The following is a 14,063-nucleotide window of genomic DNA, read 5'->3' as shown; positions in this document are numbered from 1 at the left end:
CAGGGGGAGAGGGGCTGCCCTGGCTTCGCCCTGCCTCCCAGTCTCCCCCAGTGCTTCCCGGTGGCCACATTACCCTGAAGCAGAGGGCACGTGACCCTGGCACATGCACTTTGCAGGAATCAACCTCTGAGACACAGAGCAAAGCAGGGGAAGTCAGGGATTGCATCTCAAAGTACCTAGAAATTACTTAAAAACGCAGTAATACAGTAAGTCCCCTACCAACGAACGAGGTCCCTTCCAAGAGCGCGTTTGCAAGTCCAATTTGTTCGTAAGTCCACCAAAGTTAGCCTAGGTACCCAACTAGCACAATTGGCTATATAGTACAGTACTGTAATAGGTTTATAATACTTTTCACACAAATAATACATAAAAGCGAACACAAAAAACGAAGAAAACATTTCTAATCTTACAGTACAGTACCTTGAGAAGTACAGTAGTACAGTACAATAGCTGGCCTACAGGGGCTGGCATCGAGTGAACAGGCAAGAAGACTTACTGACTGGAGGAGGGAGAGGAGGTGGGAGACGGTAGAGCTGAAGGGTCCTCAGCAATAGGAGACGGAGGGCAAGCTGCAATGTCACTCACGCCTGACACTGATGGCACAGGTTCTGCTTCCTTGCTGGATTCAATTCTATCTACCCTCTTGAAAAAACGATCCAGTGACACTGTACTACTGTACTCTGTACTGTACTGTACAGTAAAGTACACAAAAGCACCACCACTTGCAGAGGATGCACGCAGGTGACAATGTACACCAGACACATGAGCTAACTTACATGACTGGACACGTGAACACAGGTTCGAATCTTTGAAAGTTCACAACTTGTAGGCAGGGGACTTAATGTATATGTGTTTCTAAGTAATTTTAACAGTTTATCTACTTGCTGCTTCCATGAGACGTAAATCATTTCTCATTTATAGGCTTTATTTTCACATTTTGCAGACCAACAGCGTACAGCCCCAGTGAGGATAGGCCAAGCAAGGTTTCCACTGTGTTGGATACCAGAGGTGTTAATGAACCATTAAAAGGATGTTTACTTTGATTTCTTTCGCATTGTAACGAAGGATTTTTCAGACCTTCCATCTCACACTTGCTAGGGCCCCTTGACCAATGGCAGAGAAGTTAGTAACTAGGTGAGGGTTAGGGACTCACTGTAGAACATATTGAAACTAACTTGCTGTTTTTTCTTGCAAAACGGCTACACCACTCCTCCCCCTTCCCCCCTGCCACACATACACATCTGTAAACTCATCAAGCTTATTTATCTAATGAACTAGGAAGCCGAGGTCTAGAGAGGCTCACTGACCCACCTTTCCAAGTGACTTGTCCTCAGATAATTAGGGCAGGAATTAGTGCAAGAGCTGGGATAAAAACAGTCTTCCTCACCCAGGTCATACCCTGAACCCCCAAAACTGACTGACTAGGGCGAAGGATTTGGGGATACTTGCCATAACCTGCTTTGCAGCCAATCTGCACAGAGCAGAGGAACAATTTTATTTTATTTGAAAAGTTTAGCCTTATAATTATTGCCCAAGAAAATGAGAGGAGCAGTTAAATAGAAGTATGGACCAGGTCCAAATAAGGCAAATAATAAAAGCATTTTCCTGGCATACCTATTGGTTTAAATTTCATGTCGTTACAAGGTTTACTTTTCTTAGACTAGAATGATCTCTCAGGTCTCATACGATTTCAGATCTTACCTCTTTTCTTTATCACCTCTTGCCTGCCTTTTCTCCCTCATGTAACCCTTTACACATGCGTGTGTGCACACATGTACACACACGATTCATCATTGAGATGTGTGACTCTCACCAAGTAGCTTCATGGCTACTTGGGCTACTTGCTCTGAATCTGAGGTGAAGACACTGAATCAACCCCTTAGCTTCAAATGGAAAATCAATTTGCAGACCACAGTCTCTACCCCTAATCTCAACCTGACAGGATTAGGAAATATGCAAAAAATCTCATCTAATTCATTCTTGTACTAGATTTAAAAAAAAAATCAAGCCCTTTGTTCCTCTGCCAGTGGGTGGTTAACACCATTTCCAATAGAATGGGGAAGCTGATGCTGCCACAGCACATGTGTGTGTGTGTGGTAGCCGTCACCGGTAGTAACTGTGCAGGGCCGTGTAGAGAATGTTCGTGTGGCTGTACCTTGGCTGCTGACGGGGTAGGGAGGCCCAAGAGTGTGTATGCTATACCGTTGTCATTTGGGGTTGAGAACCTTCTAGTAGCCTGCAGAAGAAAAGGAAGGATCCAAAATTATGTAATGTGTTATCTTTCTTCACCTCCATGAACTGGAGGTTAAAGTCAGGGCTCCAAAGTTGCAGTTCCCATGCCTCCACCAGCCACTGTGGTCAGCAGGTTCAGCTGAGCCCTGCAGGTAGTGAACTTGAAGCTCATGTTAGAGACTGAGATGAGGCCCCTTTTGCTAAAACAAGCATTCATAACCTTGGTCCTTGGGGTCTGTGGGTGTGGGCTACAGGGGAACCTCAAACTCCTCAAATTACGCGTAACACAATTTTGTGTGTATGGGTGTGCGCATCCTTTCCTCTCCTTTCCGGGGGTGCCTGGGACAAGCAGCCTGTCTCCAGCACGCGGCCTCCCTCCCTCCACTCCAGGAGAAGCCCGATGGAGCTCTTACCTCTCTTTGTGTAACATCCCCTCAGCACTCACACTCAAGGATTCTCCTGGCATCTCTTGCACCCTGAAATAATCACGCCTGGAGAACATTCTGCATCTTCCCTGACATAAGTCCGTCTCCCTTGGATAAGATTGTTGGCTGTTCTTTGTGGCTACTCTTCATCTCCCACATACTCTTGATGCTCTGAGTGGCCCCTGTGTGCTGGCTGCCTGGCGGGAGAGGACCCTCTGCGTCCCCGATGGAGCCCTGTCTGTGGATCCATGGAAAGGAGAGTGAGAGCCTGAGGGCCAGGGAAGGAGGCTGCCCCTCAGAGCACGTGGCGCCCCAGCTCCCAGCTTCCTGTGTGCTGAGTGGAGTTCCCGGTGAGGCCATCCCTGCCTCACACCAGTCACATCCCTCCTTGAGTGGATACTCCCATGATGCCCAGCTTGTTCCCTCACTTCTTGGAGGCTTTGCCTGTTGTCCCTTATCAGAGAGACCTTCCCTATCACCTTACCCAAAGTCACCCCCTCATCACCCTCGAGCTCCCTTAATTTTAGTTTACTGCAGACTGCTTGTGATCACCTAACATGTTATTATGAATATATGTTTCTATTTCTTATTGTGTGCCCCCTCCTACTAGAATAAGCCCGTAAGAGCAGGCACTTGTCTGATTTGTTCTCTGCTCCGGCCCCAATGCTTAGCACAGAGCCCAAGTCATCGTGAGTGTTCAATAAATATTTCCTGAAGGAATGAATGAGTGAATGAATGAACAAATGTATGGATGAAACTCTTACTACAGTGACGGGAGGCAGGCTTTCGAAGGAGTGAACTGTGTCTTAATAAAAGCTCCCATGTGTCTGTTGCCTTCTTTGTACTGGGCTCTTTCTGTGCATCAGACATAAACATTTTGTCCTTCCTCCTGAAAACAACTTACTTTGTTGTTTAAAAACTGAGATGGTGAGGGGCTAAGAATTTTACCCAGGGTCAAATCCCTGGTAAGTGAAGATGGAAACCCAGGAATGCTGGAGTTTGCACCCCTTGTTTTATTTTTTATTATTCTATGTCTTTACTCCACTGTCTATTGTCTTTGTATCCTGACCTGTAGATAGTTCTTGGCCCCCATCAGGCCATGCGGAGTGACTGCACACATTCATGAATTGACCTTGCATTGAGGTCCTTCTTCTCTCCTCTACGCCTTTCTCTCCAGACATTGAGAACATCTTGCACTCTGGGAGGTAGGACTCTTGGCCGCTACTAGTTCTGATATTTCTAAAAGCCAGTTCGGAGACGTGGTCCTTGTACATTAGGCCATAAACTATGTTGGTGGGGAAGGAAACATTAGCAATTAGCTCCTACTGGGTATAAATACAACAAACCAACCCCAGCCCAAGTGCCTTCTGCTACTTGGCAAAGCACACAAGCAGAGTTCTCCAGGTTTCACAAGTTCGTTCTGGTGAGCTCATCGGATAACAGAATTATTCCAGGTCATAGATACGTTTACATTCTGCAGCCCAGAGATTGTCCCTGTGCCAATTGTACCTACTGTACGGAATCGCCGCTTTGATGATATCTGTCGTTTGCTCCTCTCTGAGGGTGAAAGCCCCTGAGGGGGCATGGAGTTAGTGCCGGTCCCATCTTAGTTACCACCAGCTTGCAGAAAGGCAGAGTGATTCCACATTCGCTCAGCAAATGGACCCTTTGTTAGGAACAGGCAATTCAGGGATACATAAGTAAGGTGGAGCCCCCTCCTCGAACCGCTCAAATCTAGAGGCAAGAAGATGACCAGCTAAGATACCACGCGTGAGGGGCACTTGGGAAGAGCACTTCCCTGAGATGTTTCTAAGACCCCTCGGAAAAGATAACAAGAGTGGCTGAGCTCGAAAAGGTGGCGGAGAGTGCTGTGAGCCAGGGAAGCAGCCCACGCGGAGGTGCAGGAATCCAGACAGAAAAACCAGAGTGAGATTGGCGCATAATTTTATAAAATCTGGTAAAACTGTTGGCAAAGATGGGAGGGGTGGAAACTCTCGTGCGTGCTGGTGGGAATGTCATCGATTCAACTTACACAGGGAGTGGGGAGAAGGAGGGAAGTCCCGAGTAAACTGGGTTGAGAAAATGAAATTGAAGGCTGTGGTGGCTGTGGAGGCGCTTGCTTTTTTAAGGGGAATCTTAGAGCACCAGGGATATGAAGTACAGATGGAATTTGGGTCTCAGGCTCTAAGAGGAGCCCCATTTAAAGCTGTTTCCATGAGGTACAGGCTGAAGCTCCAGGTCTACCGTGGAGGCTGAATGAGCCCAGCTGGGTGTTTAAGGGTCCAAGGCCCAGAAGGTTCCAGGTATTAGAGGGCCATTGACAAATACCACATGTGTCCTGGTGGTAACGCCCAGAGCTGCAGGTGGCATGTTGGGGAAATGCTACCTCTCAGACCGTGGGGTGGGTCTTTGCAGAGGAACATCACCACACCAGATGCTGAGGGGAATTAAGCTCAGGGTTTCTCGTCCTCTGCTGCTTTGACATTAGCTTGGCTCCAGAGTCTTGGTTTGCAGTTTTGTTGGGGAGCTATTGAAAAGTGTGTGTTTATACTCTTTTATATTGAGGTGTAACATGCATACTTTGTATTTTGCTAATTCAGTTTTTCTACTGTTGAACAGAATAGGCTTTAGAGATCCAGGAATACGTAAGTGAGGGTTCATAAAAGTTGTCCCTCACCCAGGTGGATGTGTTGCACATTCACTTTTCAGTCCTCGCAGAACTCTGACAAGGAGGAGACTGGGAATAAATAAAGGCAAAAGGAATATGGTGATGAGGCGGTATTTCTCTTCAATGAGTTGCAGTATTTGATTTTGGAGGCTTTGGATAACCACTGAGGATTTTTAGCAGGACTGTCATGCAGTGATATCTGTATTTCAGGGAGGTAGTTCTGGGCCAGCATGGGGGTGGGATTGAAGTGAGGGAGAGACGGTTATGGCTGGGAAAGGAGAGATGCAAAGTTAACCCAGGAATGAGAGATGAATTCTAGAACTGGTGGACGCTCCAGGACTGACTGGCTCTGGGAATAAAGGAGAAGATAAAAATCACAGAAGAAAAGCTCAGCTTTGTTAGCGAGGCGAGGCGGGTGTCCCGCCCTGAGGCAGGGGGTCGGGCGGGGCAGCGTGGCCAGCTGCGGGGGAGTGGAGGCCGGCCAGTGCTGAGTCCAGCCAGGGACACGATCACACACATGGAGCAGGCTGGGAGTTACCCGGGACTTATTTGCATGGTGGAGGGATCCAGTTTTGCACGATGTAAGCCATTTTAAAAACATTTGAAATGAACCACAAATCACGAAATGAACCAGACTGCATACCAAGTCTACTCAAACCGTGAATAATTCCAAAACCACTTTCCTGGGAAGGGATATTTTTCTCTTTGTTTCCTTTCAAACAGGGAAGGAAAATTATAAGATGTTCAACAACTAATATTGATTTATAAAATGAAAAATCAGAAGCTACAGCAGATATATTGAAACTCATTCAAATATAATTTCTCTACTGAACCGAATTACTTTCTTGCTTTACAATGCAGATGTTTCAAAATAATGAACATCACAGTTTTTGCACTTTCAGAACGGGTGGTGTAGATTGTCACGTAATGAGACTTATTCCACAAGCATGTCCAAATAAGGATCCTTACGTGATAGTCACATCCAATGTGACGAGTATTGACATAATTTTGTAGTTAATTGTGAAACTAACCATTTGCTCTTTATTCAATCTGTCTTTAATTTTGGTTCCCAGTAAGTAATCTTTCCCTGTACCAGGTTGTATTAGTTATATTGTTAATATTAATCCCATACTTTTCCATGGTAATTAGTAGGCAATTATAGTACATCTTGGGTTATTAGCGTGTGATTATAGGATTTTCGTCTGTGCCCTAATGCAAATCTATCTCTTTAGTTTTAAATCGTGTTGTTAATAGCAATCTTATATTAAGATAAAGCTTTCAGGAACACTTAAGTTCCAATGAAATCAAAATATTTCTTCACGTTTAGTTCTAAATTGTTTTCTTTGAGAGTCAAAGAGAAGCCTTTCAGAAGACTTTCGAATACAGAACTTCATTGACACTGGGACTTATTCAGCTTGGCTGTCTGTCCAGGCCTGGGAGCTCTCTTCTGTCTGAAATCCTACTCCACTTTCAAATAGGAATTGCGAATAAAGTTGTCACACCTTTCCTTCCTTCGTTCCTTCATTTCTTCCTCCCTCCCTCCCTCCCTCCCTCCCTCCCTCCCTCCCTCTCTCCCTCTCTCCCTCCCTCTCTCCCTCTCTCCCTCTCTCCCTCTCTCTCTCTCTCTCTCTCCTTTCTTTCTTTCCTCCCTCCCTCCTTCCTCCCTTCCTCCCTTCCTTCCTTCCTTTTTGCTTTGAGCTTTCTAGAGGAGGCTGGCTTTGGATGTGCCCTACAAGTGTGCTTTTTTGCAGTTTTTATAGTCAAACCTGGGTTGGGCTACTCAGAGCTGCGCAGAAAAGTGGGAGGGTAGAGACTGGTGGGTTGGGCGAGGCAGCTGCTGCCTTTCAAGAGGTCAGGTAGCCAAGTAGTCAGAGTGAATCTGTGGCTCACATAGGCCTGGGAGACAAGTGTGCCCTGCCACTCTCTCCCTTTCCTCTGGGTTTCCCACTCCGCCACTGAGTTGTGTTCTGTGGAGAGCCCTCCTCCCCCAGAACTGTACAAACTTGCTCTCTCCTGCAGTCGGGAAAGTGTGGGACTTCCCTCCTTTCAAAATAACTCAAGTAAATGGAATTTTGATTTTTGATGTTTCCTAGATTCTTTCCACACTTCTGAATAGATATGAAAAGGAAATTTGATTCAAAATAAAACACCACCTCTTGAGAGCCCTCAACTTAAAAAAAAAAGCAAAGAAACAACAAAAACCAACCAGGGCTGCCTGGAGAGTCAAGGCAGTGAGTCAGAGCTAAACTAGAGGAGCAGCCTTGAGCCTGCCCCCTGCACAGGAGGGAACAGGCTGGGGTATGGGCCAGGCTCCGCCCGACCCGCTGCTCACGTGGCGTCGTGGTTTGGCTGTTGCCACAGGTACAGGCAGTGTAGGGCGCCTCTGTTTTATAGAGAAGTACAGTAGCCACAGCTCCTGGAAAACTTTTTTCATCTTCTACTTTGGTTATACAATATTTACGTGACAAAAATGGTAGGCTATTAATGTTATATATTTAACAGATTACAAACGGCAAATATTTTTTTAAGTTTAATCTTAGTTCAGGCGGAACAAATTAGTTTTCAATGAAAATTGAGCCACTGTGGGTTTTTATTTATTGCATGCATGTCTGTGTATGAGTCCTAGAAGCTCCTTCTGTTGGGGACAGACACCTCTGGGGAGAATCATTTCCTCCTTGGCATGTGTGCCTAGGGTGATCTGGGGCTCCCTCAGCCTTCCCCCAGGGAATGGACCAGGACAGGGGCAGAGTTGAGACCGCTCACACTTACAGGCCCTGATCCTGGCAGACTCCCTTGCAAAACACTATTGCTGGGTCTTCCTCTTTCCTTCCAATCCATGTTTCTTAAAAGAGGAGTCAATGCCTACCCCCCATCCTAAACTACTACTCATGTCTGAAAACAGCATAACCTGCCTTTTATTAAAATTTCTTCATGCCAAATCTACAGGTATATTTTCACCCCTCACTAGTTTTCCTAGTTACTTCTAACCTCTCCTTTATTCCTTCTCTAGGGCTCTTCTCCTTTACCTGGCTGACATCTCGCCCCTAAGACCTTTTCCCCCGACCCCACTTAGGTGAGATCTTCCTCATCTTTCAGGCATAGTCAGCTGCTTCCTCCACGCGTTTTAGTTTATGTCTAGACAATAACACGTCTGCTGTGTTTCTCTTGGTTTATCAGTTTACATTCTGTCCATTCCACTAGATGCCAGGCTTCTTGAGGGGAGAGATTTTTTTTTTTAACTTTTGTATAACCAGCACCTGGTATAGAGCCTGGCACAGAAAAGATGCTCAACCAGTGCTGACTAGTTGATGAACAAACTTCCATGTATGGTTCTGTGTATGTGGGTAATACCACGGTAAGCAGGCATGTGTCTTGTAAACAGGGAAATCAGGGTGCGGTCGGGCTGTGTCCTCTTCCATGATGAAAGGATCAATTTTGGTAGTATTTTTCTGGATGCCAGCTAAATGTGCATTTGGTACTTTAATTTCTCATATTTTATATATTATTGTGTTATGCTGTAGACTTTCTGATGAAACTTGGTTAACAACTCCAAGACTTCATTGCTAACATAGAAATATAATACCTACGCTAATAAACCGAGGGGAAATTTCTCCTTTTTAACTTAACTAGAAATTCTTGTTTTTCCCTGAAGCAAACAAATAGAAAGTTGTTTTAAAGCACACTTTCCCAAGAAAAGATAGCTAGATTTGGAAATTAAAAATGATACTTAATGTGGTCTTTCATTTGGATTCATTTTTCTTCACCGCTTCCAGGAGTGGTGTTTGTCTGGCTCTAGGCATTATTGTTTAATAAACCTTTTCTGGAAAAGTTCTTCCCTACTGCTGGCAATTTGAAGCCCTGAGTGGTTAACCAGAAGGAATGTTACGCAGAGGATTAAAGCAGGGAATGGGTGCTTGAAGAGCACCCACCGGATGGATGCTCTGAGAATCTGTTTTAACGAAAGGTGAAAGCTGTCCCATAAAGAGATACTGGTTTAGGTTATGAGGTCTCAGAATTAACGTGTGCACGTGCACACGCGTGCGCGCACACACACACACACACAGAGATAACTAAAACCTCTTAATAGACCCACCATGCTTAATAACATAAAATGCTTTAATTTCCTGGGTTGCATCTTTTTCTTTTTCACGTTTACCGGGTACCACCACATTGTCTGCCCCTACTTGGTGGGCCGTTTTCTATATCTTTACTGATGTAATAAGACCATGTGTTCATCTCAAACATGTAATCTATGCTTTTTATTTGAGTTTATGTTTTTTGCTTGGGGCCTAATTATTTTCTTTCTTTAGAGATGCATTTAATGACACCTCAGATAACCTGATAGTCTCACATTTTTTCATATTATTTGGTTGGCTTAAAAATTAAAAAAAAAAAAAAAAAAAAACCCCTGGCAATACAGTCTGATAGTTTCACGAGACTCATCTATTTACTGAACAAAACTATAGAGCTGGTCTTTTCAGCTGTCCTCCCGTGATGGCTGGAAGCCTCTCTCTCGCTCTGCCTTTCAGCAGGAACAAATGTATGTCTTCGTTGCCTCTGCAGTACCCGCAAGTGTGGAATTAGGCAAATCTAAAGGTTTCTTTTCCCTGTTTACAAAATCTAAAACTTGCCAAGAGAAAGTTTTTCCCCAAATTTAATTAAGCTCTTTGAGGCTGGAGAAGCCAAAATAAGGATCCAATCTTAAGAAAACTCTTTGAACTGGCTCCAGGAACGCAGAGCTGCCACTAAGTGTTTCTTCTCTTGAAAAGGCAAGTATTGAAAAAACCGAGAGCCGAATAAATGAGCATCCCATCATTGTTGAGAGATGCTGTGAGGCCAGCCCTGTATTATCTCCATTTCACAGATTGGGAAGCCAGCTTTTCTAAGGTGGCTGCTGATTCTGCTGTGCTCACACCTACAATCCCCAGATGCTGTGGTTCAGCATCACCAAAGAAAATAGTAAGAGCGGGAATTGCTTCCCTCCTTTGAGGGACACATTTACCTTCTTGAAGAAATATATTTAAGAGAATTGGAATTTCAATTTTGAAATAACATCTAAATCCTCTAATAATTGTTGGAAAATAAGTAAACAGGAATAGCAACATGAGTAATTCAAATAGCAGTTAATGCAAAAATCCCTCATAGAACAAACACCTCCCAACCCTATCGTCTACATAACAAACTTCCCTTCCTTTATCTGTGGACCAATTTGGTAAGTGATTGGGCAGCCACGGGCTATCGGGGAGGTTGAAAATGGGGGTTAATTTTAATGGATCTTGAGCCACTGAAGGAATTGGGTTTATAATTCCCAATTTATCAAAAGGTAATCCATCTGAGGATTTATACTTCTTGTAGCGTGCCTGTGTCCTGCACCACCAATTACCAAAAAGTTATTTCTTTTGTTTGAATCTATTCAGTCTGCAACTCAAAAGGACAATTATAGGAGCTGGAAAATTATTTCTGATCTTGAGGGCTACTAGACACTAGAATGAGTCTTTGAGAGAGACCGTGGAATGTCTTATGACACAACAGCAATTCTCAAGACTCTTGCTAATAATAAAGTATCATCATTTGAGAAAGAGTTCAATTTTCTTTTATAAATTAAAGTTGGTTTAACTGGGAAGTGTTACAGTTTCTGGAAATAACTGGGGTGGGGAAAGTTTGGGGACTTGTGCTGGAGGGAGGGAGCCCTGTTTGTAGGTCTGAGATGATTTGGGCTGATTAACTTCTAATCCTATGTGCCTATAACATCTTGTCCCCTTCCTCACCCTAAGACTGTTAGCATATTAAGTAATGAAAGGAAGAATGGAAAACTGGAATAAAACATGAGTAGTTCATGCAGTGTACAAGAATAAATGACTTACTGAAGCACCACCCATGTCTTCATTCAGTAAATTGTCAGAATATGTCAGGCACTTTTGTGTTGTTCACAAATTTAAGAGACGAATAGTTTGAAAAGACAAAATAGGTAAATTGAAGTTAAGTCTCACTGAATAACAGACTGATGAGAAGAGTTAAATTTTAAGCTCATCCAAGTTGAATTAAATTCAGAGCTAGAGGCCATGGTGTGTGTATAGGCACATATGCATGTGTGTACATGTGTCCACACACAGACTATGACCTACTTTCCATTTGAAATCAACTTTATGGGTCAAGATCAGCATTCTTCTTTCCCCCCTTTTCCATTATGGTGTATTACAGGATACTGAATATAGTTTCCTGTGCTATACAGTAGGACATTGTTGTTTATCCATTCTATGTATATTAGTTTGCATCTGCTAGTCCCAAACTCCCAATCCATCTCTCCCCCAATCCCCTGCCCCCTTGACAACCACAAGTCTGTTCTCTATGTCTGTGAGTCTGTTTCTGTTTTGTAGATAAGTTCATTTGTGTCATAGTTTAGATTCCACATATGTGATATCATATGGTATTTGTCATTCTCTTTCTGACTTACTTCACTTAGTAGGATAATCTCTAGATCCATCCATGTAGCTGCAAATGGCATTATTTCATTCTTTCTTATAGCTGAGTAGTATTCCATTGTGTGTGTGTGTGTGTGTGTTGTGTGTGTGTGTGTGTGTGTGTATGTGTATCTCACATCTTCCTTATCCATTCATCTGTTGATGGACATTTAGGTTGTTTCCATGTCTTGGCTATTGTAAATAGTGATGCAATGAACATAAGGGTGCATGTGTCTTTTCGAGTTATAGTTTTGTCCGGATACGTGCCCAGGAGTGGGATTGGTGGATCATATGGCCCTTTTCTCCACACCCTCTCCAACATTTGTTATTTGTAGACTTTTTAATGATGACCATTCAGGCTGGTGCGAGGTGGTACCTCATTGTAGTTTTGATTTGCATTTCTTTAATAATTAGCGATGTCGAGCAGCTTTTCATGTACCTATTGGCCATCTGTGTATCTTCTTTGGAGAAACATCTGTTTAGGTCTTCAAGACCAGCATTTAAACAATGAAGTCAAATAGAGTAAAAGTACTAGCATGTCTGAATGCAGTCATGGGTCACAATGTAAAACGCTTTTCTTCCTCTAAGTTTATGGCCAGTGCAATTGAAAGCTATCTCATGGGCCTATGTAATTCCTTCTCAAGAAATAGAAGGGTGAGTCAAACACAAAGAAAATATTAGGTTTGGCCTACTGGGAAAATTCCAAGAAAGAGTTCATCTTAAATGATGTGTGGAGAGTAAATATCAATAATATTATTAATAGCTCCAGCTTTAATAGTGCCAAAGAGTCGTTCTATGCCAGTCACGTTCTGTGAGTCACAACTTATGTTTTCATAATGTCAGCCCCCTTTGTGCTGGATTATGTATGGAAAGGTGCTCGTTGGAAACGTTATATATCACAGAGAGCGAAAGGCTCTGCTTTGTACGTAGACAGAACTTCTTAGGCTTCAATCCCAGCTTGGCCCTTTCAAAACTAAGTGACGGCTGGGGAGGAGAGGTACTTGACACGTTGGCCTGTTATACCAAGTAGGAATCATAAAAAAAGCTACTGATCAGAATTGCCTGAGGTTGTGTTTGTGAAGTATGTGTATTTAGCACACACTAAGCTCTCAGAAACTGGTGGCTGTTCCTACTACTTGCTCAGGGCCCAGGACCCAGTGATGGAAATACATTTAGTGCCTCTAAAAATCAGCTCAAGTGTCAACACACTTAAGGAAACCCAGGTTACCTCTGGCTTGGTAAAAGTATCATAAAGGAAATCGTGGGCTCATTAGTGTTCTCGTGAGTCATTCAGATTTTAAGAAGCTGCTTCTTTGATTTTGAAAACAGAAAAAAAAAAAAATCTCAGAACCTACTTGGACTAAGGTTTATTTATTTTACCTATTTCAAGTCAGGGCGAATACTCCTAGAATGACCCTCAACTGGTTCCTGAATTTGAGCTGATCCCATGTGGCCACTGCAGACAGAGAAAAGCAGATGTTTGAGGACAGAAGGGATGGGGGAAAGTGGGGAGCAAGGTTGTTTCTGTCACTGACCACAGGACTAGCAGGGTCTGTTCCCTTAGACATCGCCTCTGTTTTGTGGCTGAGGAAATACAGGTGCAGAGAGGTTCAGTAACTTTTCACTGGACGTCTTAGGGCTTGTGAGAGGAGGATAGAAATTAAATTCAGGTCTGGGAGTCTCCCCCACCAGTGTCCTTTCTCTCTGTGCTTTGGGCACCACTCTATAAATGGACTCCTTGTAGCATCCTGACCCCAAATACGTGAACTACCCCAAGTTCTTGGCTTTTCAAGATAGGCATCTTCTTGGGCTGTGGCGTATTGCGCACTGAATTGGCAGTAGCGCCCTGAGCCATTTTCAGCATTCAGCTTCATTATAACACTAGTCCAGGCAGAATCTACACCTTTCAAAAGAGAAGCAGTTTTTACTTTAATTACAGCACTTCTTTTTATCTCCAACAATACATACAAAAAATAATTGAAAGGGGTATTTATAATTTACCAAGCACCTGAAGCTTAATTAAGGTGAAGGAATTAATAGTTCCTTTGACCGCATTCCGGAATCACACTTACACATACAATCAGTCTGAAGAAAACTCAATCTACAAGAGTCTGAATTTAAAGACCTTTTAACAGACCACTGATTCCATGCAAAAAAATTTTAAAAGATAACAAAGGATTCACCGTCCTGCTTTCCATCACAATTAAAATAGAATTGAATCCCGTAATTTCAGCATAGAATATAACTTGCCAAAAACATGCAGAAAGTATTGCACAT

At 43.4% G+C, this 14,063-nt stretch overlaps 1 protein-coding gene across 6 annotated transcripts in view; it reads left to right on the top strand.

The window, feature by feature from the left end:
- GRHL2 (grainyhead like transcription factor 2) overlaps positions 1-14,063 on the top strand; it is a 154,931-nt gene that overhangs the window by 69,476 nt on the left and 71,392 nt on the right. The gene's annotated exons all lie outside the window — the stretch shown is intronic.

The sequence above is a fragment of the Stenella coeruleoalba genome (assembly GCF_951394435.1).
Source record: "Stenella coeruleoalba genome assembly, chromosome: 17".
Classification (NCBI taxonomy): Eukaryota; Metazoa; Chordata; class Mammalia; order Artiodactyla; family Delphinidae; genus Stenella; species Stenella coeruleoalba.
This window is presented reverse-complemented; position numbering and strand designations above follow the sequence as displayed.